The 26,629-nt window shown below is 43.2% G+C and overlaps 1 protein-coding gene and 1 non-coding gene across 5 annotated transcripts in view; both read left to right on the forward strand.

Annotated features, from left to right (window-relative positions):
* Nucleotides 1-26,629, forward strand: part of FSIP1 (fibrous sheath interacting protein 1) — a 591,530-nt gene that overhangs the window by 144,143 nt on the left and 420,758 nt on the right. The gene's annotated exons all lie outside the window — the stretch shown is intronic.
* LOC121920103 lies at nucleotides 22,214-22,320 on the forward strand. Its single transcript, XR_006101645.1, has one exon. It is a non-coding gene; the product is annotated as a U6 spliceosomal RNA (small nuclear RNA).

Below are 26,629 nucleotides of genomic sequence, written 5' to 3' on the forward strand. Positions count from 1 at the left end.
CTGTATAAGTAGTTTCTAGGTCCCACAGACAGGTCAGTAACCTGCCATGGGTGGGATTGCATTTCTGCTGCAGGATCAGGTGCATAATCTGGAGATCCATCTGGATCCCTCTTTTCCTTTTTTTCTCCTCCTCCTCCTCCTCCTCCTCCTCCTCCTCCTCCTTTTTTGCTGTCAGTGGAGTCCCTTTTATCAGCTTTGGCTGTTAATACAGACATTCTTAGACAAAGATTACTTGATGTATTACTGCTCTGGGTGGAAGGAAATCTTTCATCATGATGCAAGAGGAAATGCAGATTACTTGGTGGAAGGAAGGAACACTTAATTCACACATTTAGATTTGATGATCTTGTTTACCTGGATGTACACATACCTTGGGACACATTCTTTTTCTCCTGGGAATCTGACCTAGTGATTCTTGATTCTTGATCTCTGAAAAAAGCATGCTTTTTCCAGATATGAGATATGAAATCTGGGGATCCCAAAATACAGTGCAGGGTGTGCTAACACCTCATCCTGAAGAAAGTCCAGTCTCTAAGACTCAGGACCAGTCTCTGAAATCTGAAAACCATAGTCATGCCACTTCTGGTTTGGGGTTTTGCTTTCTAAAATGGCCTTTGCTGTTTTTAGGGGCTGTGAGGAGATTTGCAGGACAGATTAACCCAAGTCACTGAATTTTTACAATGTAGGAGATTTATGGCCATTTGAGGCATGTCTTAAACTGAATCATCTTTTTGAGTCTGGGGGCTTTGCAGCCTCCTGAGCTGGCTTTAGGGGCCATAAAGTGAGGTTGGGGTTACATGCAACCCACACTTTCCCCACACCTGCAGTACAGGCAGGCTCAGTAACAATGTCAAGTGAGCTCACATATACAGTACAGGGTGGTGACTTGTTAAGTGAACACTAGCAGGCTTGGCTGTTTTCCTAATAAAATGAGGAGTGGGTTTCATTCAGTAACAAAGGAGGAGAACCTAGCTTAAAAAACTGGGGAAGCTCCCACTGTTTTCTCCCTTTTTACTAAGACTGAAGTTATACATAGGGGTCATTTACACTACACTGTAGACCAAATTTCAAACCGGATTATAAGTGGGTAATTCCCACTGGCACCAGTTTTTGCACACCTGGATCGGGGTTTTGCACACCCAAACTGGGGCAAATCCCCCTCAGCGCAGGTTTTCCAATATCAGGGTTTTTCCTGTTTCATTTTGGAAAACCTGTGGTGCAGGTAAATGGGAACTTGTCCCCGGTCATGATCGGGTCATTTAAGGGGAGGTATAAAGGTCACAGGATGGGCAGTGGGTGGAACATGCCTCCCCTCTCACACTGGTCGCTTTTTTTATTTATAATTTTCTGATGGAATATGCAAATGCTTGTGCTAACATTTTCCCCCTTCGTTTGTTTCAGCCATTGCAGCCAAAATAAAAGTTTTGCTCAGATGTTGCCGAGGTTGTTTTTTAAAAAATATATAAATTAGATAAATATGTGAATGTGTGAATGTTTGTGCTATGAATTTTTCCTTTTCACTTGCTCCCGCCACTGCAGCCAAAATACAAGTTTCATACACTTTTTGCTCGGATGCTGCCAGGGCTGGTGGTTTTTGTTTGTTTGTTTGGTTGGTTTGTTTTAATTAAATTTGACAAATTGATAAAATATGCTAATGTTGCCTCTAAATTTTTTTTAAATAATAAAAGGAGGGGGGAAAGCACCAATGCTATTGACGAATGGCTGCAGCAGATACATGACACGTCACCATTGATGACAGCGGAAGTGAATATGCAAATCATTTGATTGACAACAACGAAGATCGCTTCTTTTAAGTGCGAACAACAAGCGGGGTAAATTGCACTGGAGAGGTTCAATTGGGGTAAAGGGTAATGGGAACTTCCATTCCGGACAGATTTGGTACTGGATTGTCGAATCTGCCCAGATTTACTCAGGGCAAAAGCACCAGTGTGAAAGGGGTAGAGAGCTACATATAAAGAGATCTAAAGCTATTACCTAAATCCATGAAGGGCATGGGGTTGCCTGTAGGAAAGGATCTTCTCAACATGTATCAATCTTGCATGGATAAGTAAGTAAATAAATAAATACGTGGATTCTTTATTATGACAGTTCTTCTGATGCTACATGTGTAACACATAATGTATTGTGCCTTGCAAATCATAAGTTCTAAGTTGTGGGCTTGATTTCAAGGGTCTTGTTTCCTCTGCTGGCAACAGTTTTATTTGCTGGCAGTGTGAAATCCTTCTTCACCTTGCCAAATACTGATTAAGTTGCCGAATGCAGGTTCAGCAGTTTCCTATATATTTAGCAGAGATGACATAGGTGTGCATGCAGTTATATGGCTTGATTATTAATTAAGCAGCCTGTTTTATGCACCCATGTCTCCTTCTTTTGCAAATAATAAAATAATTTATCTTAGCTGTGTCACAAATGATCCCAGAGGCAACTCTAGATAAACTAGCAACCTTGTACTTTTCCAAGATACCTCTTCAGCTACATTAATGCCAAAGCTCATAAAAATACACACATAGCTTATGACACCTTGGATCCCACAAGCTGTTTCCCCTATGCCTTTCAACCGTCTTCCAAGAGCAGCTCACTAGCAGTTCTCATAGGGCAGCAAATGTGAATAGCAAAGGCATGCAGCAGGTGTTCTGGGTGGCCACTCCCCAGTTTTGGAATTTCCTTCCAGAGCTCCAGACATCTTATAGTCTGAACCCTAAGAGAAGTTTCAGGCTACAAGAACAAGGATGTAAAGCACATATACAATGCAATCCTACACTTGCTTATTCAGAAGCAAGCCCCACTGCATTCAGCAGAGCTCCCACTCAGAGTATGCAGAGGATCACAATCTAATATTCTTTATGCTTATTTGGATCCCTGTGTTTGTGCTACTCTTCCCTTCTCTGTGCAATGAGGGTCATGTGAGTAAGACTATGCTTGCTGCCCTTGTTTCTAAGAGAGCCCGATGCTATAGTAGTCCATAAACTGTGCTCTTTAAGGGATTTTGTACTTTAGCTCCCAGAATCTCAAACTATTGGCCAACGTGGCTGAGGCTTCTGGGAGCTGAAGTCCAAAATCTCTTAAAGGGCACAGTTTGGGGACCACTGTCTAGGTATATCAGCTTTCTTTTAAAAGCCAAAGTTCTTCCAAGTTACTTCTTACTTTCCAGCATCTTTGGAAGTGGTGATGATATGGGTAAGAATACTGACTTTAATTTTCATGGTCAGCAGTGAAAAATAGAGATCTTGCACACCAATCTGAAAAACATCCAAAGTAAATGTATATGACCTGCAATAATTATGGCTGTACAACTTTAAAAATTATATATGAATTAATGCCAATAGTGGATCCTTTGTAACTGTGAAATGCATGCAGAGATGGACTGATAACAGGGATGCAAGGTATTTGTTTGTGCACTAGGATGTCCGAGGCCAAAAAGGTCTACTATAAAAAAAAAAGTTCAAGCATCTAAATTTGGATGCCTGCATAGAATTCAAATATACTTGGTAACATTTAGGAAGAGATTGTGCCGAAAATATCTTTTGTACTGGAACAGTAACACACTTCAATTGTTGTTCTTATTCTAAATACACATTCAAGTTACAAATATGCAGAAAAGGACAACTAGTATGACCAAGTATCTGGAACAACTTTCATGAGAAAAGGTTAATCAATTCAAGTAAGTAAGAAAAGTCATTAACAGAGGCTAATAATATTATCCAAGGTGAAGAGAACCTGGATAATTCTAGAATGCAGAGTCATCCACTGACACTAAATGGTAGAAGATTCAAGACAGATAAAAGGAAGTACTACTTCACAGAGCACATGGTTAAACTGTGGAATGCATGGCCCTAAGTAGTGATAGCTGCTAACTTGATTAAAGGGTTTTTGGCAAACAGGGCGGTCAAGTCACAATGGCTTAATTATCTCAAGTACTGTACCTAAGGACGACCAGGGTGGTGTAGTGGTTTGACTGTTGGACTAGGATTGTAGGAAACAGAGGTTTCAAATGCCTGATCAGCCATGGAAGCCCACTGGGTGACCTTGGGCAAGCCACACACTCTCAGCTTTAGAGGAAGGTCATGTCAAACTTCCTCTGAATAAATGTTACCAAGAAGATCCATGATAAATTCACTTTAGGATTACCGGAAATTAGAAATTACTTGAAGGCACACAAAAAAACAACAACAACAAAAGGTGATAGACCTCTCTATACCATTTGGGGAAGATGAAGGAAGAGTATTATTGTGTTAAGTGCTGCTTTTGGCCTTCCCATGAATATCTCAAAAAGTGTTGTGGAAACAAAATGCTCTTTGGCCTGAAATCAGCATGGCCATTAATATGTTCTTAGGTATTAGGTAGTGAGCATTATGCTGAATTTGTATGTCCATAACAGGGCAAAGAGTTTGGCTGTTTTTTTCCTCCTGCTCACGTTGTACCACCACAATCCATTTTCCTTTTTCTGAGCCTTCAGTGTGCGTTCCATTCCCTGAAAACCTGCCAAGATTATGTCTAGAGGCTATCTGAGGGAGCCTGACAGAGGCCAAACTGCCATTAAGTTAATGTGAAGCCTCTTCCTTCTCCCCCTGCCTGCACAAAAAACCTTGAGCCTCATGGAAACATGTCTGTTAGAGCTAACAGATTAAGGAGAAGGGGGCTTCAGTTAACCTAGAAGTCTTTTCAGTCTTGTCAACAGCCTGTGAAACCCCTGCTCAGTGTATTGGCTATTTTGATTCTTACGGCCTCTCCTGGGATCCCTTTTCCCAAGCCCCATAAAGCAGGGGCAGACAGTTCTGTGTACATATCAGGGGGAAAAAGAACTGAAGGTTTTTAAGGAAAGAGCTTTTAAGAGCTGATACTGTTAAGAGGGGTACTGCTTTAATGGCACTGCTTTTTAGAATGCTTTTTCATATTTGTATTGGTATCTTTTGAATTGGTTTTAGTATTAATAGCTTAATTGCGTTTTAATGTTGATCTTTTGTATTTTTTAAAAAAACTGTTTCACTGGCTTTAATTTGTAAACCATCTTGAGTCCTGGTTTGGGGGGAAAGGTGAGCTATTAATAAAAATAGTTGTTGTAGTTGTAGTTGTAGTAGTAGTGATGATGATGATGATGATGATGATGATGATGATGATGATGATGATGATAGTGACAGATTCTTTATTCACGATATAATGAAAACATGGATTCTTTACTCAGGACGACCAATACAAGAAAACACAGTTTGCATCCTGGGTTTGCTAAAAAGGAGAGCCTGGCACAATTTTGAATCTGAGGGCAAGAGTTAAAGCTTCTTTCCTTCTCTTGGTACCTTCCAAATGTACTATACTACACATCCAACAACCAGCAAATCTCATCTGAGCTGAGGTTGTGGTGACGGATGTTTTGCCTAAACATTTTTGGGAAAGTGACAAGTTTAGGAAGGCTGAGATAGGGTAATGATAAAATAGGTCAAGGGTGGGCAGCTGTGGCTGGTGTTAGAGCCAGTCTTCAAACTCCTCAATCCTCAAAAGACAGAAGCAACCAGTCATCAATTTCTGGTTTTGAAAAATGGGAGTTTAGTATATTAAATTGGAGGAAGGGGTTGCACTCTCTCTAAAAGGTATATTGCCATTCCTGGAGGCTTCCACGAGTGACAATTCACCCCCTTTTAGAGGTCAAGAAAAAGGGCAGGGCTGGGTGCTCTAGAGAGGTTGAAGGTCACAAAAAACATCTTTGTGGAGCAATAAATGAACTGTGCTATAAGAAAGGCTATGTCCCATGTACTAAGTTAGGCCTCTGTCACCAAGGTTTATTAGTTGTCGAGTATGAAGACTGAGAACAGAAAGGGGGAATGCATTTTTCTCTGTTATTAACCTGGTTTCAAGAAGATAGGAAGAAATTAATTTGAGCTGTGGTGCTGGTGAAGAGTGCTGAGGATCCCATGGATGGCCAAAAAGACAAAACAAATGGGTCCTAAAGCAGATCAAGCCAGAGATCTCCCTGGAACACAAGATGACAAAACTGAGGCTGTCATACTTTGGGCACAACATGAGAAGGGGGACTCACTGGAAAAAAACAATAATGCTAGGAAAGGTGGGGGGACCTAGAAAGAGAGGAAGGCCACATGCTAGATGGATGACTCTATTAAGGAGATCACAGGTATTTACAGCAGAGCAGTGGAAGAAAGGAAGTCTTGGAGATGTCTCATTCACAGGGTCGCCATGGGTTGAGATTGACTTGAGGATAGTTAACAACAACAAACAGTTCTCATAACTATGATGGGGGAGGGGGAGAGGTCACATCTGCACACCTTATTTCATTGGTGTGCACCCAGCCCAGGATTTGGCTTGCTGGCTGGCCAGGGACAGTCTGGCTAGGATTCGTTGATTAGGGACTCCCTCCATTCTACCACTGGCTGTTGAAAGGATGGAGGGCCCTGTCAGAAAATGGGTTGGAATGTTCTTCTGGCATATACCATCTGCTGCATCATTTACTACCAATAAAGCTTACAAAAGTAATGTGTGTCTGTGTTTGGTACCTCACAAAGTCTTGAGATGCCTGGAACTACAGTCATCTCCTGTGCAGAACACAACAGAACAGACTATTAAGCAAAGTAGCAGAGCAAATTCTGGTTCAGGCTCTCAGTTTATCTTCTCCCTGCTCAAACTCTCTCGCTTCCTCCTTCTTGCTACTGCTGCCACTGCCTTTTCCCGTTTCTCCATCTGGAAAAAATCAACACCCTGTCTTTGCCTGCTTTGTTAATTTTGTTCACCCCAAACATTTAAAAGATGGAGGATGCAGTGGCAGTGATAGAGAGGGGGGAGGAGATGAAGTGGGCAATGGTTTAAAATACAGAGCTTAGAAAAGTCATTGTTTTGAACTGTAGCTCTCATCACACATTCCCCCCCCCACTGCCCTGCCAGCAGCCAAAAAGCAATTGTAAGCTCTGCTTTTCACATCATCTGTTAGTTGACCTGCAATGATGTATTTACACATAGTGAGCTCTTCTTGTACGTTAGACTAGTCTTCCCCCCTGCCAAAGAATATGTGGTTAGCCCATGTGGTACACAAGAAGGACCTACTTCTTAGCCCCATCAGCTGGCAAAGATCCACTATCATTATCTTTCATTTCCACAAAATATCCTCCTGCCTGTATACAACAAAGACAGCAACAACAATTTCTTATCTGTCTCTCCCCATAGAGCAAGGTGGGGACAGCAACAATTAACAAACAACATCACTTAAAACACTTGCTAAAATACACATGAATTTAAAAGGAGCAGCATTGGGTACCTCCTGAAAGAAAGGCAGCATACAAAATAAATAAATAAATAAATAAATAAATGTACACATATTAACATTCAACATTTAAAATTCACAATTTAAAAATCATCAGGCCAAGCCTGTTAGAAGAGCCTAGTTTTTGATCCTGTTTTAAATTCAGACATCATATTCAGCTGTTGAATCTGTTGCTGCAGATCATTCTACACTTTATGGGTGACTGAAGAAAAAGTCTTCTGGTTACACACAAATGAGACTACAGTGCACCTCCTGCACCAACCATGGACTTGCCACCTATGGCTCTGAGCTTCTGTGGATGACAAGCCTCAGCTTTTTCAGTGGGGACACATGCACACGGTAGCATGCATGGGCATGGGCGTGCACACACACCCATTGAAAAGAATAGGGCTTATAGGGAGGGCAAGCTGGAACAGATCCTCCCACAGATAGCAAGGCAAGACTGTACTACTCACTCAAAGTATTTTGATACCACTTTAACTGCCATGGTGCAGTCCTGGGGAATCTGTAGTTTTGTGAGATATTTAGAATTCTCTTCTAGAGAGGTCTGGTGCAACTTCACTAAACTATAACTCCCAGAAAAGAGCCTTGGCAGTTAAAGTGATACTGAAGTGCTTTAATTACATGGTTTGGAGGAATCCATGCAGTTCTATGTTCAACCATCATGCATGTCTTTTTGGAGGGATGGGGTGCAAGGGGCTATCTTCTAGTCCTTTGCACACTGACCAAGGCCGCCCCCACCACACATACATGTATCAAGCCATGGGGGTCTGCTTCTGCTGCTTACCAGTGGGGAGGGAAGAGAGTAGGGAGACAATCCATATGTTAATAAACTGGTTCACCTAGTCTTGTGGATGGGGGAAGGAAATAAGAGTTGGTAACAGATGACATGCATCTTCCTTTCCCCTCAGAGTGTTGTTGTTGTTGCTGTTGCTGTTGCTGTGTGTCTTTAAATTGTTTCCTACTTATGGCAACCCTAAGGCAAACCTAGAACAAGGTTTTCTTGGCAAGATTTGTTCGGAGAAGGGTTTTGCATCTGTGGCTGAGAGAGTGTGGCTTTTCAGTAAGACTAGTCACCAAGTAAGTTTCCATGGCAGAGTAGGGATTTGAAGCTTGGTCTTTAGTCCAGTGCTGAAATCACTGTACCACTCTGGCCGTCTCTCCTCAGAGCTACATTAGTTGAATTGCATCCCTACTCTTTCCCTTCTAATCAGTTAGCAGCAGCAGCCAGTGGACCTCCAAGGGCTTAATTTCTGCAAAAGATTTTGGATGTTGTACGAAGGGCTACAGAGTAGCACCTTTGGCTCTGTCCAGAAAGAAACATACGCATACATAAACCACACTTACGTGTGCATATTTCACTAACTGAATTCTAGCCACAGCAGGGCCAATAGAGCAATCTACTTCAAATACTGGAAAAAAGTGGCTACCTACTTGCATATATGCATTGGTCCTAAAAAGAAGGAACTAAAGAAAGGAAAATGGGAAAAATCAGCAATGTACTGCATCTCATGACTACAGTTGCCAGATCTCAGGGCCTGACCATTCTTCTCTAGGCCTCAGGGAGAGAGGAAGGAATCTTAAGGTGTAAGTGCCCTGATATTACCATGATCCAGCTATATTTTGATATCAAATTGTTGGAGACCAGTATGGGCTGCAGAGACTGCAATGACCTACGAAACACCAGAAAAGGTAATATTGTGAATATAGTACATAGAACCTGCACATGTGGAAGGCTGAAAACAATGAGAAGGGGATTGATAGAGGATGCCCCCCCCACTGCATTTCTTATGGAAACCAAATATCAAAATATGAGTTCTGGTAACTAGATCAAATGAGATCTGATTCCCTTTCATCTTCTGTTGTGCTCCTAAATACCCTTCCTGCCTTTTCATTTTTGGGGGTACGGTACTCCATATCTTCTCAAGGTGTTTGTTGTGAAATCAACAACACTACTATCTATCAAATTAGCCTTTCTTGATCTTTTGGATATCAGTTTTAGTCCTTCCAAAGTGCTCTCTAGTCTTTGTTTCCCATGAAATCACCTTGGCCTGAGGCTATTTTTAAAAGTAATTATATGACCAGGAAAACCTAGCCTCTTTGCTGCAGTCAACTCCCCTACTTTGCTGGTGGCAGTTTCCCTCAGATCATCAGCCTGAGCTGCTCCAGTTGTCCCCAGACTCTTGGTCTGAGTCACTCCTGCTTTCCATAGCTCATTCTTCAGGACAGGTAGATATTACCCTTCAATCCAACCATAAACTGCTTTTTTCCACTTTTTTATTTTGGTTAGCTCTGTACGCCAGGGTTAGAGTGAGTCTATCACATATGTGTGTTCTTTCATATTCTTCCCAAATAAAGATTAATTAGTTCACTTATGTCTGGAGTCTTTATCAGTGAATACTGGTACAGTTGGTGCTTCAATCCTGACTTTACCCTGATCTTGTAAGCCAAGTCAAATCCCCCCCACACTTATTAAATATAGACTGTTACTAATCTGGAGGCTCTCCAAACCCATACATGTTTGTGGGTAACAAAGGTGAGAGAGCTGCTTTGCAAATCTGTGTATGAGCTGTGTCTGTTTTTTCCTCATTTATTAGACCTGGGGGTCATTTCCACTTACTGTAAAATCAGCTTCACAGTCCAGCTCCACTCTGCTATGTAAGTCGATTCCAAAAGGTCCCTCATTCACACTATGAATTGGGACCTTTTTTTGGAATCGCTTTTTGACTGGCTGTTGTTCCCATTAGTTCCTGGCCTTGGATTGGCCCCTCCCCCGGCCTCTGGGCTCCCTCCCCCAGCCTTCTCTTTGTCTTCCTCCTCCTCCTCCCTGCTCCCTCCCCTGGCCACAGCACTATGTTTCCCAGCCCCACAACAAACTCCCAGAATTCCTTAGCCTTCAGCCAGAAAGAGTTAAAGCAGTGCCAAACTGGATTATCTCTCCAGTGCAGAGGCAGCCTAAGTAATGATGGGCTTAGGAGGAGAAGGAGCCTTGAAGGTGCCCAGAAGTGTCCTCACTGCCAAGGAGGACAAGGCTCTGTTCCAGCCTGCGCGCTCCATTTCTGCCTTGTCTCTGTCCTCCTCCTCCTCCTCCTCCTCCTCCTCCTCCTCCTCCTCCTCTCTGCTCCTTCCCCCGGCCTTGCCTTGGTCCCAGGGTAGAGTCCTCCTTGCCTTGGTCCCAGAGCAATGACAGGGCGGGAAACAGAGTGTGGAGGCTGGAGGAGAGAGCAGAGGGGAGGAGGAGGAGGAGGAGGAGGAACCCTGAAGATGTCCTCACTGCCAAGGATGACTCTACCCTGGAACCAAGGCAAGTCTGGGGAAGGGAGCGGAGAGGAGGAGGAGGAGGAAGGTGGTAGGCTTGCCATATCCCACCTGGGAGTGGGACTTTTCCGGTTTGGGGCGGGTCTGCACGGTCCCGCCCCGGTTTGCCCATGCCCCCAGGATTGCCTCTGCCCCCGGGCTGAGGGGAGGATTCCCTCCCTGCTTGGGCTCCACCCCTGCCAAGGGCGGGGGCCCAGGCCAGAGAGAAAGCCTCCCTAAGGGGAGGATTCCCTCCCCGCTTGGGCTCCACCCCCACCAAGGGCGGGGGCCCAGGCCGGGAGGGAAAGCCTCCCCTCAGTGAGGCTCCTATTCAAATGTAGGGCACACAAAAAAAATGTGTCCTACATTTGAAAATTTTGTCCTACATTTGTCCCGGTTTGGAGGTCCTGACAAATGGCAACCCTAGAAGGGGGAGACAAGCCTCCGTTCCCAGCCTCCGCACTCCCATTTCTGGTCTTGTCTCCCTCCTCCTCCTCCTCCTCCCCTCTGCTCCCTCCCCCGGCCTTGCCTTGGTCCCAGGGTAGAGTCCAGGGCAAACAGAGTGTGGAGACCAGGGGGAGGGAGTAGAGAGGAGGAGGAGGATGGAGACAAGGCTCCATTCCTGACTTCCACACTCCGTTTGCCCTGAACTCTACTCTGGGACCAAGGCAAGGCCAGGGGAGGGAGCGGAGAGGAGGAGGAGGAGGACAGGGACTCTTCTTTTTTTTTTAAATCAAATTTAACCAAAAAATGATCTAACAACTATTTGCAAAGGACCCAAAAAGGCAGCACTCGGTGTGTGTGTGACATCTCTGGGGAGGGATGGTACACACCCCTTTGCCATTTGTCCCTTTTTCGGAAAGAATCAATTTTGATCTGGCGTTCCCACTTATTGGGCACGCTTCAGAACTGATTCTTCGGGGGGGGGGGGGGGAAACACATTGAAATTACTGTCAGGAAACCCCGGGGTTTTTTGCATTTACCCCGCTTCTTTCCTCCTCGAATCGATCTAATGAGGATAAGAAGCAGTTTGAAATGGGAACGAGGGTCGTTTGCACCAAATCATGCTTCACAGCAAATTGCAGTGAGAATGAGCCCTTGGTGTTTTTTTTTATGTCAAATGCATACTCTTTACAACTGTCATTTTCCTCATTTATTAGACTTGGTGTTTTTTATTTCAAATGTATACTCTTTACAGCTGTGCATCATTAATGCATCACGCTTAATCACACCATCGGAGGCTGCCTGATTGGGGCCCAACTCCTGTGACATCACAAGGTTTCACCCCTAGGTCTTGTGTTTTGCCTTGAAATCAGGCCCCGACCTGGCAACCTTATTAATGGCCCTGAGGAAGCAGACTCGTGTCCACAAAAATGCATGGCCTGGTGCTGTTCATCTTTATGGGGCCACGAGAATACTTCTACTTATTTCTCCTGGGAATCTGAAGAGGATACCACAGCACAATATAACTGTAGTAATGATCAGCCTTGCATGCCACCTTTCAGTTTCCTGTGGGCAAAGGATCCCTAAGTAATCCTTTTGTCCATCTCCATGCACTTACCTTGAAGAAAAGAACTACAACTTTATACCCTGCTTTGGGTCCCCTCCCAGGAGAAAGGTAAGGTATTTAATTAATTAATTAATTAATTAATGAACTGCCAACACTAGTGGCCATGCTCCCATGGTCATGCTTACTGCAGGATTCTGGGAGTTGCAGTTAAAAGAAAACAGGAAATTATCCAGGCTTCATGTATGAGAGAAGAATGCAAAAAGCCTTGATGGTTCAGGCTAAGGAATATCTTGTCCAAGGACAGTGGTCCACGGGCCACATACAGCCCTCTAAAGCCTCTTGACATAAATACCACCCTACTCAGCCACAGGTGAATTCTTCCCTCCCACAGTGACCCTAAATTAGCCAGCATCACTATTTCTAATGGTTAACAGAAGTGCAAAAGCTGGGGGAAGGTCCCCCATATTACATTGTCTGAGTCTGTAACTGAATGGAGAGGTTTATCTCGGTTCAGTGCAAAGCAGAGTAGAACTCCATTTCAGACCTTACCACTCCATACCCTCTAAAACCTAGAACATACAGTACCAAAATAAACAGTGAGAACCAACACAGGGAAATGTAAGCCTTTGCACAGTAAGGAAAATTGTCAGGCGTGCCAGAAGAGATCTATATGGAGCAGGCTTTGGAGTGAATTAACATTTTCAAACCAAATCAGGTACATGTGCAACTAGCAGAAACATGAGAATAAAACAATATTAAAAATAAAGATTACAGAGTGGAAATTTCAGTCTAGAAATCTCTCCCCCCGTCCCTCAAGTTAATGTAACTATAAGCAAGAAGCAAGTGCCAGAGGAAATGAGAATTTAAGAAAACTTAAGAGAATCTGGCAGAGTCTTGAAATGAAATGCTTTAAATTTAGGAACCACTGCCCTAATACAAAGTAGGATCAGAATTAGCTGGAGAGAAAAGAACAAGATTGTTGAAATTTCTCATTGTCAAAAAGGTAAAGCCATCCCATAGTGAGCTGAATATCAAAGCGAGTGTTGGGTCAAAATGACAAAGATAATCATGGGTTATACTTTTTGGAACAGGAACTTTCTCTCTGCAAAAATAGTATCTCACTGTACATAGAGCAGTTTTAATCCATATTTTTGTTACCTGCACCACACCGTTTTTCCTGGATTAACATACTGCTTGGTTGATTCTCCCACTTTTTTGCCAGCACATGACCCATAGTTCGACACCTACACCTGAATAGAACTCTGTTTCTACCAGGAATTTTGCTGTACATTCATACAAACATGTATCAATGTATGCTTCCTATTTCCCTAAGCAGTTCATGGCTTTAGGGATAGCACCAGGTGGCATTTCCTTCTGAGAAGAGAGCCCTGGATACTTAAAGCATATTTGCAATATTTGCTTTACATACAAAACGCAAGCAGAGCATCAATGGATGCAAATTGAAGGCATTCCTACAAGGCAGTTAACTATTTGCTCCAACCCCTAAATTGCCTTCAGTCAATTCTCTGCTCTTGTTTTTTGCTCTACTCTACACATACGCAGACACCTTTCTTTTCCTCTTTTTTTTAACTGCAGCTCCATGGATTTGTGCTGGCCATTGAACCATTGGCTGATGGCCTGATGAGTTTCCAGGAAAGAAAGAAACAACTGTAGCCAATGGACACAAATATGGTATTGGTCCTTTGCACTCTGGGGAAAAAAAAACAGGAGGTAGCTTAAGAAGCATTGCCTTAGCCAACATGGCCAGCAACATTTCTGAGCATGCACATCTGCACATGCACACCACCACACAAAGTACACCAAGTTCTGATTGGTTGTTTATTCAAACATAGAAAGTTTGCCAACAAATGATTAGTTCCCACCAGCCAGCTCTCCTGGGCTATAAAAGACATTCTGCCTAAGCAAAGAACAGATAACTAGAAACCTTCTGGATCAAAACCACTGGCACCCTTGCACACTACACAACTATAGCACTATGATCCCATGTTCTGTTCTATTGGTTTTGCAGTTTTGGGATGGGTATTTAGAATTCACAGCTAATGAACTAGATCTGTCTGGTTGAAAATTCTAAATACCCTTACCTAAAATGCAAATCCCAGGATTACATGGGATTCCATAAAGTGAGACCACAGTGTTATAATAGTGTAGTATGATAGGGCTGTGGACTGGTACAATGAACAATACCATCAGGGGAGGAGGCACGTAATTCTCCTTTGTGGCATTCTGTTCTTCCCTATTATTGGTCTGTTCCTGCTGGTGTGGGCTCACTCAGAGAGTTTCAGGAACAACATTTATATCCCTAGTCTTTCCTCGATAAGCTATTGATATATTGGCAATTGCATGTAGCCCACTTGGTCTGAGGGCAGGAAGCCAGGGTGACAAGTTAATTTAGCAGTCTGGCTTTGTGAGGGATAGAGTACAATGTAAATCCAGTGCAACAGCTTCTTTTTTAAAAAACAAAAAACTTCATATGTCCTCACCACACCAGTAAATTTACTTGGTTGTGTGACAAGCAATACCTGCTAACACCCTCTCTTCCACACAGCCATTAGGGTACATGAGCCCTCTGCAGTTTTCAGTCTGCTAATCCTACTGTTGTTGCTGTGCTACAAATCATTTCTGATTTATAGCAAAGGTTTTCTTGGCAGAATTTATTCAGAATGGATTTTCCTTTGCCTTCCTCTGAAGCTGAGAGAGTGTGACTTGCCCACAGTCACCCAGTGGGTTTTCATTGTTGAGCAGCAGGGATGTAGCCAAGGGGGGGGTCCTTGGGGTCTGGACCCCCTCTTCTATTAGAAAAATGAATGGTGCGTGCTGCTGCACTGCCGCACCCAAGCCCCATTATAATGGTGGCACTTGGGTGGGTTACAAACCGCTGCTTTGCGGCGGTCTCCCGGCGCTGCTGTTTGCTCCGCGAGGGAGTCACAGCAGCCAAACTGCGCGACTCCCTCGCGGAGCAAAAAAGAAGCTCCAAAATGGAGCTTTTTCCTGTGGCGCAGTTATGATGCCGCAAGGCGCCAGTGGCGCACTCGTGATGTCAGGGGCCCTGATAGTGCAGTGGTTAAATGCCTGTACTGCAGCCATTCACTCGAAACCACAAGGTTGCAAGTTCAAGACCAGCAAAAGGGCCCAAGCTCGACTCAGGCTTGCATCCTTCCGAGGTCGCTAAAATGAGTACCCAGATTGTTGGAGGCAAATTAGCTTACTAATTAGCTTACTTGCTGTTCACCGCTATGATCTTTGGAATAGCGGTATATAAATAAAACAAATTATTAATTATTATTATTATTAAGCGCTGTGCAATGTGCGGACGCACAGCGTCCGCTACATCAATATGGCGGCGCCCATGTGGAACGGCCGCAGCCATATTCTCCGTATTGACTACGTATTAGGGTTAGGGGGGTGCGGAAGCACCGCCCCTTCCTAACCCTAATACATAGTCAATATGTATTTTATGGCGGTTTGTAACCCGCCTTAGTCTGGACCCCCTCCTCTTCCTAAAATCCTGGCTACGTCCCTGTGAGCAGGGATTTGAGCCCTGGTTCCCCAGTGTCCTAGTCCAACACTCAAACCACCACACTGGCTCCCAATTCTAAAATCAGTGCCCTACAATTAGTACACCATGTACCAGGGATGGTAAATGCAGCCCACCAGATATTGCTGGCCTGGAACTTGCAGCACTCCTAGGGTTGATGGGAGTGGCAGCACTTTGCTTACCTAAACATTAGGAAGAACATCTTGATGGAAAGAACTATTCAAGAATATAATAGACTGCCTTGGAAAGTAGTAGCCATTCCTTCTTAAAGTTCTTTACATAGAGGTCGGGTAGCCATCTTTCAGGAGTGCTTTAGTTGTGTATTCCTGCATGGCAGGGATTGAACCAGATGGCCTTTGTTGTCCTTTCCAACTCATAGCATCTACTGTGGTGTAGGAGGAAGGGGCTCTCTATTTTTGTTCCTAGACCCACTTCTAATGTATATGAGGCCCATTGTCCCATCTATGAGAGCCAGCATGATGTAACAATTTGAGCATTGGACTATAATTCTGCAGACAAGGGTTTGAATCCCAGCTAATCCATGTAAACCCACAAAGGACTTTTTCACACAGAAGAATGTATCACTGTCCCAAAAGAAGAAGAAAGTGGGGGGGGGGGATAATTCAAAAATGCAAGAAATTACATAGTAGCTTATCACATGCACAGGTGAACACAGCATCCATCTGAAAGAGATGGGTGAATGCGAATGAATTCATCACATGAGTACGTACCCATTGGCTTCTTGATTTTGAATTAGCTTGTTTGCGCATGCACAGGGAGGACAGGATCCTATGGCTGACAGTAATCCGATGGCCGAGATGTTTTTCATACTAATGCAAATATGAATTGACTGCAAATTCGCAGTGGAAAAGGATGTATAAATTTGATATTTTTCTGAATTCAGCTATTCTTGGGATGTCTCACGATTGCGTTTGAATTGCGTTCCATTTGCGTGCAACGTTGTTTGAAAATCTTTTGCAAAATTACATGAAATACCTTGGATGACCCCGGATTAACCTTTGGTTAACCTTCCAATTTTCTCCGTGTGATAAAGTCCTAGGTGACCATGGGCAAGACATACTCAGTCAACTTCAGAGGATGGCAATGGCAATCCTCTTCTGACTGAAATATGTCAAGAAAACCCAAAGATAGGTTTGCCTTAGGGTTGCCCAAAGTGAGAAACGACTTGAAGACACACAACAGCAAGAGCCCCATTTACAGTGCGCCCCTTATTTATGTGGGGGATCCGTTCTGGAACCCCCCGCATAAAAAAATGTGTATGCTCGAGCCCCATTGAAAGTAATGGGGCTTGTGCATGCGGCAGCGGTTCAGCGCGCGCATGCACCTCAGGCACATGCCCCATTCATCTAAATGGGATACGCCTCCCCTTGCACCCCACGCGCTCCCGCATGGCTCCTTCACAGCTTTCAGCGTATGCTGAAAGCCGCATATAGTACGTCCACATATAACGCGGGCGCACTGTATTTATATGCAGTCCCACTGGCTGTTTGCCAGTCCCATTGGCTATTTCCTCCCATTGCAAATAGCAGGTATGGGGAGGGTGTTTCAATTCAGCTCAAGCCTGTGTCCAAGGGCCCTCTGCCCCACACCATGATCCCAATCCAGCTCAGCCCCTTATTTTATTGCCACTTTACTTTTGCTGTTTCAAGCAGCTCTTCCAGGTCAAACAACATTAATTATGCTACAACTCAACTGAACCACAGCATAAGGCTCACTGGTAAATAGTGATTGCATATACAACAAACAAAAAGAAAACAGAGAAAACAAATGATTTGATCAAAGGATTCAGTGACTGCAACCAGACACTCTTTCTGTAAAAAAAGAAACTGAACATTTGGAGAAGTTGAAAGAATAGTAAAATCTAAAAGGCTCGAACAGATGATTGCTCTCATTACTGGAACAAATTACAACTGTTTGGCTATGTGTGTGTTTTGTTTCGTTTTGTTTGGCTTGACACTCTGCCCATTTTTCCAAAGGGTGTTCAAGAACAGAAATAGTGCCGCTGTGGTGAAAAAGTTACAGGAAAGTCATGCATCGGGAGCTAACCCCAAACAGGCTGGATCGGCTTGCCATTTGACACCTATTCCATAGATATAGATGATGGATTTCCTCTCACTCTTTGAAATGTAAAAAGTCATTAGCATTATGAAAGATATTCCTTTCTTTGTGGAAAAAATAACATCATGTCTCTGTTTTTTAAAATAAAAGGCAATCACTCCAAGTTAAATTAGAGGTCCTATCATCCTCGATCAGACCAATGATTCATCATTTTTCTCAATAATGCTGATTCAAGCAACCTCTTTTTAAAGACACATCCAAGGGCTTTTTCTCCCCAGTCAGTCAAAGGCCCTGGATCACCAGCAAAGGGCTACATAAATTTAGATACAAGGGAAGCCCATTTAGGAGCATGAAAACTAAACAAAATATACCTGTAGAGAGAAGTGAAACTTCAATCCACTGTATTTTGTGTGTGTGTGTGTGGAACTGTAGTTCCTATTTCCTTATTTCTCTCTCTATATATATATATGTGTGTGTGTGTGTGTGTGTGTGTGTCGAAAAAACATTTCCAAAAACAAGTACAGATCTAATAATTTGTTCACTTTGCTGCATTCATATAAGTTAATAACAAGAAAGTATGTGACCGTTTACAAGAGCAAAAAGGGAACCTTACTAAATTTCCCAGTAACATTAGTGACCTTAGGGACCTTTAAAGAACCAGGAAGTTGGACTTGGAGAATGAAAAGATTAGATAACAATCTTTCCATTCTTTAAATCCAACTTTCTAGTTCTTTTTATTGAAAAGCAGCTCCTAAGAATATGCAACTGCTGCTGAATTTTAAGTATGAACAAGATGTCCATTCTGATTCAGAGCCTGACTGTTAACACTAGAAAAGAGGGCAAATCAATGAATTGTTGTTAACGTTAACAATAAACATGCTAATTTTGGTTAATTAATTACTTAATTTTTTTCTTTGCCAAACAAACCATGAGATTTACAGGGAATGGTTTGTGCATTATCACTGTTGATCTGACCTTTATTGGCATATTTTGTTACTGGTTCCTTTAAAAGAACTGTTTTTGTTGTTCCAAAGTTGTCTTCTCCAAAATGGCATTTTCCAGGTCTATTTGACCGCAAATGGATCGAGATGATGGGATTTGTAGTGGAATAGATCTGGAAACTGCTGGGTTAAGGCAGCCTATACTAAAGCATGAGTTGTAACAATCTGTTAAATTAAAATCTATCACTGACCTACATCTCTCTTCTTTGCACCTTCATCAACATATCTGCTATTCACTTACCCTTCAGATACCATGTATTGTTTGTCTGGACAGGGAACAGTGAATAAGGGATTATGGGTTCATATCAGTCAGGGAACAATGATCCAGTGATGTAGTGAAGAGCAGCCAAACTGATTGGCAACTTAAGGGTTGAACATTTTTAACTGGAAATATTTTGAATGCTTCTGAGCATATGCAAAACAGTTTTCTGTACTGTCCAATGATGCCATCCTCTACCTCCCCACTCAGAGGCTATTCAGACTACCTTTTGTACCAAATTGTAACCCAGATTAAAAGTTGGAAGTTCCCATTGGCACCAGTTTAAACTCATCAGAATTAGGGTCTTGCGCACCTGATCCCCTTGGAGCTGTTTTTCTGAAAGTGGATTATTTCCCATGTCTTTTACAAAACCCGTTTCTTCTCTGCTGCCGGCAAATGTGAACTTGGCCCCAGTCATGATCAGGTCAAGTTCAGGGTCAGAGGGAGGGCAGAGGGTGGAACATGCCTCCTCAATCTCTCTCTCTCTCTCTTTTGTAATTTTATTTTTGACAGATTATGTAAATGCTTGTTCTACAAGTTGATACATATTGATAGAACGTGTCTGCTTGTGCTACATTTCCCTTTTGTTTGCTTGCTGCTGGCACGGCACCTCACTTTGCAAGTGGCTTTTTAAAAATTATTTTGTGTGTGTGTGTGAGACAGAATATGCGGATGCTTGTGTTTCCTTTTAAATTTGGCAAATTGATACAATGTGTGAATGCTTTTGCTACATATGTGTATATGTATGTAAGTCATTCTGGGATGGCAATCAGAGGGAAAGCAAAGAAAGAGGATGCAGAGATGGCATTCTGGTGAGGTATTATTATTATTATTATTATTATTATTGTGACAGATTATGCGCATGCTTTGGGCTGGAAGGGAAGAGGATGGCATGGGGGGAGGCATGGGCTTCAGAGGTGGCATTGGGCTTGAAGGGAAGGGAAGAGGATGGCATGGGGGGGAGGCAAGGGCTTCGGAGGGCCCAGTTCTATCCAGAGCAAAGGGGCTAGTGAGAATGGGGCCATGTGAATCATGAAATGTGGCCCACCCAGATCAGTGCTATAGCACATGTTTTGCAGGCAATGGCTTTAAGTTCTAGATTCAACCCCTGACACCTCTAGTTTCTTACCACCCTGGCAATGAACAATATGGTAAAACCTCATAATCTGTTGTGTGTATGTTTGTGTGTGTGTGCCTTCAAGTTGTTTCCCACTCATGGCAACCCTAAATGAGCTTATCATGGGGTTTTGCTGGCAAGGTTTATTTAGAGTGGGGTTGCCACTGCCTTCCTCTGAGGCTGAGAGAGTGTGACTTGCCCAAGGTCATTCAGTGGTTGTCTATGACCAAATGGGGAATTCCAAACCTAGCCTCCCAGAGTCCTAGTCCAGCATTCCAACTACTAGACCTCACTGGCTCTCTCCTATTCATTATACTACAAAAATACTGAATGCTGTTAGCCAGCATCTTTACTTTAAGTCTCATTGAGAAAGTGAATTATCAAATAATGAGTTAAATTAATGGAGCTTCAGCCTAAGGACTTTTCACATGAGAGACAAGCATCATTAAAACATGGTTAAACTGTAATAATAATATGATTGGGGGGAAGATTATCACACCCACCCACACCCAAATGCTTCTCCTGTTCATGTCCTGTGCATAAACTGTAATGGATGCGTCATTGGGTAATAACAAAAAGTCCCATTATTACCCAATAATGTGTCCACTACAGTTTATGCACAGGACACGAACGGGAGAAGCACACGGGATGTGATAATCTTCCCACTGGTCACACTATTACCACGTTTTAATGATTCTTGCCTCCTTCGTGTGAAAGAGTCCTTAGTGTCAAATGTAGCAATAAAAAAAATTGGCCTGTTAACCAACAAATTAACTCATTTTGCCTTGTTGAGGACTATGGTGATTAATTAATCAACTTGCTATTTCCAGTGGGCCCTAATCTGATGAGCAGAACCCTTTGAGATAATGCTCCTCACTGAGGAGGATTTTACCCTCAATGCAACAGCATTTCAAAAAGCAGCTCATTCCACAAATGAATGAGAGAATTTCCTTGTTATAACAGAATGTGTGCTCAGGGAAGAAAGCTGATAGGAAAAGTATCAACAAATCAGATATAGGATGCTGGAGGAGAGTTAAAAGGATATCGTGGACTTTCAAAAAAATGAATGGATTCAAGAGTAAATCAAGGCTGAATTCTCACTGGAAGCCAAAAGCCTAATTTGAAGCTATTGTACCTTGGATGCATCATAAGACAGCAAGACTCAGTAGAAAAAACACTAATGCTCAGCAAAGTGAAACGTAGGCCCTCTCTGCATGGGCCAAATAAAACAGCCTCCCCCGTTCCCTTGGTGAGGGATCCTGACAACTCATGCCTTAATCCCCAGTTCTGGTGTAAATAATCTGGACAAATGTCTGGCCAGTTCAACACCAAACCACATACGGTTGCTGTTGCTGTGAGCCTTCAAGTTGTTTCTGGATTATGGCAACTACCCCGCATTAAAAGATTTTTTATAAAAAAAACTCACCTTTTGCTCCAGATCTTCCCAGAAGATACAGAGCCCACTGTTGCCATGTATCAATCAGTCTGAGGTCAGAACTAGGCAGCCATCCATGTGATCAACACTGGGCACCTCGTTCTGACCTCAAAGCAAGCAAAGCATGGCAGCAGCAGCAGCACTGGGCAGCACAGTGGAAAGTGTGTGCAAACAGTTGTCCATGTTGCAATGGTGTGTCCATGTAATGGAGGGGCATTGGGGAGGCTCTGGGGCCTGAATACTCAGCTGCTCCCAGAGTATTCTGGACAAAATGGACACCACCATAGTAAAGAAAAGAGGAAGGAATTACAGATTGATTAAATCAAGGATGTTTGCAAGAACTAAACAATGCTGTTGACAATACTGTTGGGACTCTCTCATTCATAGTGTTGCCATAAATAGAAGGCGACTTCACAGCACGTAACAGCAACACTACCATTCAGAAACTGTTGTGGTAGAGTTTAAGCTCATTCCTTTGTCTTCCTGACTCCATTCACTGAATATCAAATCTTCATCTGTCTGCCTAGACTCATCCTGGGTGCTGTATTTTGATCAAGCTAAAACAGATTTTACCATGATGGGTGAGAGGATGTGGGTGCTGTAGTTCAAAACAAACCAACATTTTTCAAGCTCTATGCTAAAGTAGGAGATGCTTTTGGAATTAAAGTTTTATTATGCTCGCTTTGGCAGCACATATACTAAAATTGGAATAATACAGAGAAGATTAGCATGGCCCCTGAGCAAGGATGACACGCAAATTTATGAAGCGTTCCATATTTTTTTGAGGACTACATATTAAATGGATATTTGGAGCTGGGAGAAAAAGGGAATAAAAGTTTTATCAGTGGGTTGAGAGAGGTTTTTCTTTTTAAAAAAATGTCTCAGACTAGAAAATGTTCTATGATTTTAGATTTTGATTGAACATTAGAAGCAACTTCTTGACAGTAAGAGTGGTTCAGCAATGGAACCAATTGCCTAGAGAAGTGGTGGCATCTCCTTCTTTGGATATCTTCAAAAAGAGGCTAGACAGCTACCTGCTGGGGATGCTTTAGCTAGAGATGCTGCACTGAGCAGGGCACTGAACATGATGCCCATGTACAATTCAGTGATTTTAGGTATTTAAGCAATTTGTGATTTTAACAAAATGTTTCATACTGCCAACATTTCACTGATGAAAACTGGGTCACATGGAGCCAAATGACATCAGAATGTGGTCAAGAGAGCAAAACATATTAATGAGAATGAACACATTAGCTAGGAGAGGATGTAGCAGTTTGCTTTTTCCTGAGCTTACTTAAAAGAACAAGATTCTACCACCTCCTCTCCCCCCCCCACCCCACCAGTTAACTGAGGTCAAGCTATTTTTACACTTTGAACTCAGTATGCAACAATTTAAGCAATTGTGAAAAGGCAGGCAACAATTAACTGGGATTATCCCTGACAAATTGTGACAATTGTTTTAATGCAAAAGTTTTAATGCAAGTTTGTTAGTTGCCCTGAGCTGTTATGAGGAAGAACAAACTATAAATCAAATCAAATTTAAAACATAACAACTGGCTGAAAAGTTGTGGTTTCTAACAAAGTCCTCCACCAGTGGACAATTGTCCATACTTCAATATGATATCTTTCCCACCCACCCCCTCAAAGCTCCATCCACTGTATCGTTATAGTCAAAAGTTTGCACAGAAGGGATTCAAGTGCAAGCAACATTTTCAATCTTTCCAGCAAAGAAACTACAACAAAATTCAACCTTTACCTCCAGTAACAACTGCCTTCTGGCTAACAGCAGACAAGAAACCAGAAGACATTTCACACCTACTCTAATCATTTTAAAGAAATCCAGGCCACCCTTTTGGCCTGAACTGAATCTAAGAAGTCCCATATCAACTGTTCATTCTACCACATGTTGTGCAGTCTATTCTGGTATACATTTAATTTTACAGTACTACATTCTGTGGGAATGCAAATGTCCTAGTATCTTTATCAGAATGAACATGTCCTCCTTTGGTGCTTGAAGAGGGGATACATTTGTTGATAGCTTTGAAAAGGGCATGACCAGAGAATGATCAAAAAGTGCTGCTCCTGAAGCACCAAGAGTTTCAGAAAGATTGATCATTCCGGTGATGTCGACAAGAAAATAGAAGAGGGTTTTAATTTTGCAGAGCCGAAAACAATAAATAATAATAAAACGAGCTCACACCTATTGCCTAAAAAAGAAAGAAAGAAAGAGGGGAATTAAAATGGTCCAGGGAGCCTTAAATACATGCTGAAAATGATTCTCTGGTTTCCTATAAGGTGTTGGGACAAAAAAAATTGATTTTTGTAGTGGGTGTAGTATGGGAAGCAGCCCTCCAAGATCTTTGCAGGAGCTCCCAACCCCCCACAGCTGCCCACTCATGCATTGAAAGGCATGAGAGAAAAGACATGGGAGAGAGCACTGGGCATAGATGCTGTGAGAAAGAGACACTAAGAGAGGAGATGAGGGGGACCCAGAGGTTCCAGAACAACATGCAGACATCAAGGAGGAGAGATATGTAAGATTGTGACATTTATTTACAGATATAACCCAAAGGAAGATAGAGGAGGGAAATAGAAGAAACAAGATACCAGAGACGGATTGCAGTGACCACAACACAGATACTGACCAGAATTATGGAGAAGAGGTTTTGAAAGTGGTGAGCAGCTGGGTGGGAAAGAGGAGGGGAAGAAGGTTAGGAAATGTTTTTGAGCCAGAAAGAGAGAATATTAAAATGTTTATTTGCAGTTGTAATTGAGGGGCAGAAAAGGATGTTTTGCAAAGTGTGTTTTGGGCCAGGAATAGAGAACAGTATAGAGTTTTTTTTTTAAATAGATGGATATATAAAGCTTTAAAAATAAATTATTTTTCTCCTAAGGAATAATATCTCTTTGACTATTATTAACTTGAGATATTTTTCTGAGAGTTAAGGAAGCTTTCTGTGCAGTATTAATTAGTCTAAATATAGCTCACTTGCTGTTTCCAAATGGAGATCAATAACACTATAGACCCAGAGACCTCTTTTCTTTGCCATTTGGGGCTCCTGCGACTTTCATTGGCTCCTCCTCTTAAAGCACAACCAAGGTCATCTTTAAGGAAAATAAGGTGACACCATAAGATGGTGGGTGACAAACAAACGTGTGCATGTGTGTTTCTAACATCTCTGATTCCCTTGTAGTGGGTGGGTGAAAAATGATATCTTGATTTCAGTGAGGCTTTTGACAAGGTCCCTCATTATGTTCTGGCAGACAAACTGGCTGAGAGTGTATGAGTCACCTAAGGTCACCCAGCGGATTTCCACGGCCAAGAGTGGGGAATTGAACCCCAGTCTTCAGACACTCAAACTACTACGCCATGCCACCAAACTACCACCCTCAAACCCCACACATTCATACTTCCAGGCAGCATTTTACTCCCCCCTCAAATCTCACGTACAAACACACCTAGGCAGCAATATTGCTCCTTCAAATCCACCCCTAATATACATAGACCCTTGAATCCCCCCTCCAGATTAAGTTAGGGTCCTGAGCCTGTCCTGAAAGCATCAGGGGAAATTGGATCACCAAGGGCTTGATCCCACTATGTTTATCTCCGAATTGTGATTCGGGGCATATGACCCTAGTTCCCACTGGAAATCAATTCTGATCCTCATTGGATCAATTCCAGTGGGGATAATGTGGAGCAAACGCAAAAAGCCCAGGTTTTTTTGGTAGCAGTTGGGCCCATTCCCACTTACTGAAATATCCGATTCCCGATCTGGCTCCGCTCTGGTATGCTAATCGATTCCAAAAGGTCCCTCGTTCACACTATGAATTGGGACCTTTTGGAATCACTGGTTTTTTTTGGCATAATTCTCATCCCCATTAGTTGGCACCTGTTCCCTGGCCTGGCTTTGGCCCCTTCCCCAGTCTCTGTGTTCCCTCCCCCCAGCCTGACCTTGGCCCCTTCCCCGGTCTCTGCACTTGCCATGGCCCCTTTCCCAGTCTCTGTGCTCCCTCCCCTGGTCTAACCTTGGTCCCCTGCCTGGTCTCACCCTCTGTTCCCCGGACTGTCATCCAGCGTGGATCTGCTGCTCGAGCTGGGGGAGGGAAACCGGTGGCAGCCCCAGCAGGAAGCCCTGAAGGCACCACCACTCGGGGAGATGGAGGGGGACCAGGCTCAGAGTCCAGGGGCCGGGGCCTGGGCAAGGAGCAGGTGGGGAGACCTTCCTTTAATAATAATAATAATAATAATAATAAAAAAAATTAACACACAACAAAACAACAACAATAATAAATAGATTTTATTTGTATACCATCAAACGTTTACAGACTATAAAACTATAAAAACATCATCATAAAAAATCGATAAAAGCAAGTAATACAATTTAATACAGTCATTCATAGGGTAAGGCAGAGGAATCGTGGCATAAGAGCGCTCAACTTCATTCCTTGGGGGGGGGGTTGGCAAAAAGAAAGGTTTAGCCTCTTTTTAAATGTTTCTAGGGGGGGTCATGAGATGGAGCTCCTCGGGGAGACTGTTCCAAATCTGCGGGGCCGCCACTGAAAAGGCCGTCTGGGATGTGGAGACATATTTGGAAGATGGAATCTCCAACAGATTCTTCCCGGATGTTCTGAGTATGCGGGGTGGATTGTGTGGGGAGATGCGGTCCCTCAAGTAACTCGGGCCCAAGCCATGTAGGGCTTTATAGGTAATAACCAACACCTTGTATTGCGCTCGGAAGCGAATGGGCAGCCAGTGAAGATTTTTCAGAATAGGTGTTATGTGGTCAAACCTGGATGCGCTGGTGACCAGTCTGGCTGCCATGTTTTGTACTAACTGAAGCTTCCGGGCTTGGTACAAGGGTAGCCCCATGTAGAGCGCATTACAGAAATCTAAGCGAGAGGTTACCAGAGCATGTACCACGGTTTCAAGGTCCCTTTGTCTCTGCTGGGCCAGGCCCCTCTCACTACTCTGGAGCACGTGCAGTGGCAGCTCTTCCAGGAGGACCTCTTAGCCCTGGACCTACTCCAGTGGCAGCGGCACACCAATGGGTGAGTCACTCCGCGGGCACCGGGCTGGAAGTCAGTGGTGC

The sequence above is a fragment of the Sceloporus undulatus genome, chromosome 1, assembly GCF_019175285.1.
Source record: "Sceloporus undulatus isolate JIND9_A2432 ecotype Alabama chromosome 1, SceUnd_v1.1, whole genome shotgun sequence".
NCBI classification, from domain to species: Eukaryota; Metazoa; Chordata; class Lepidosauria; order Squamata; family Phrynosomatidae; genus Sceloporus; species Sceloporus undulatus.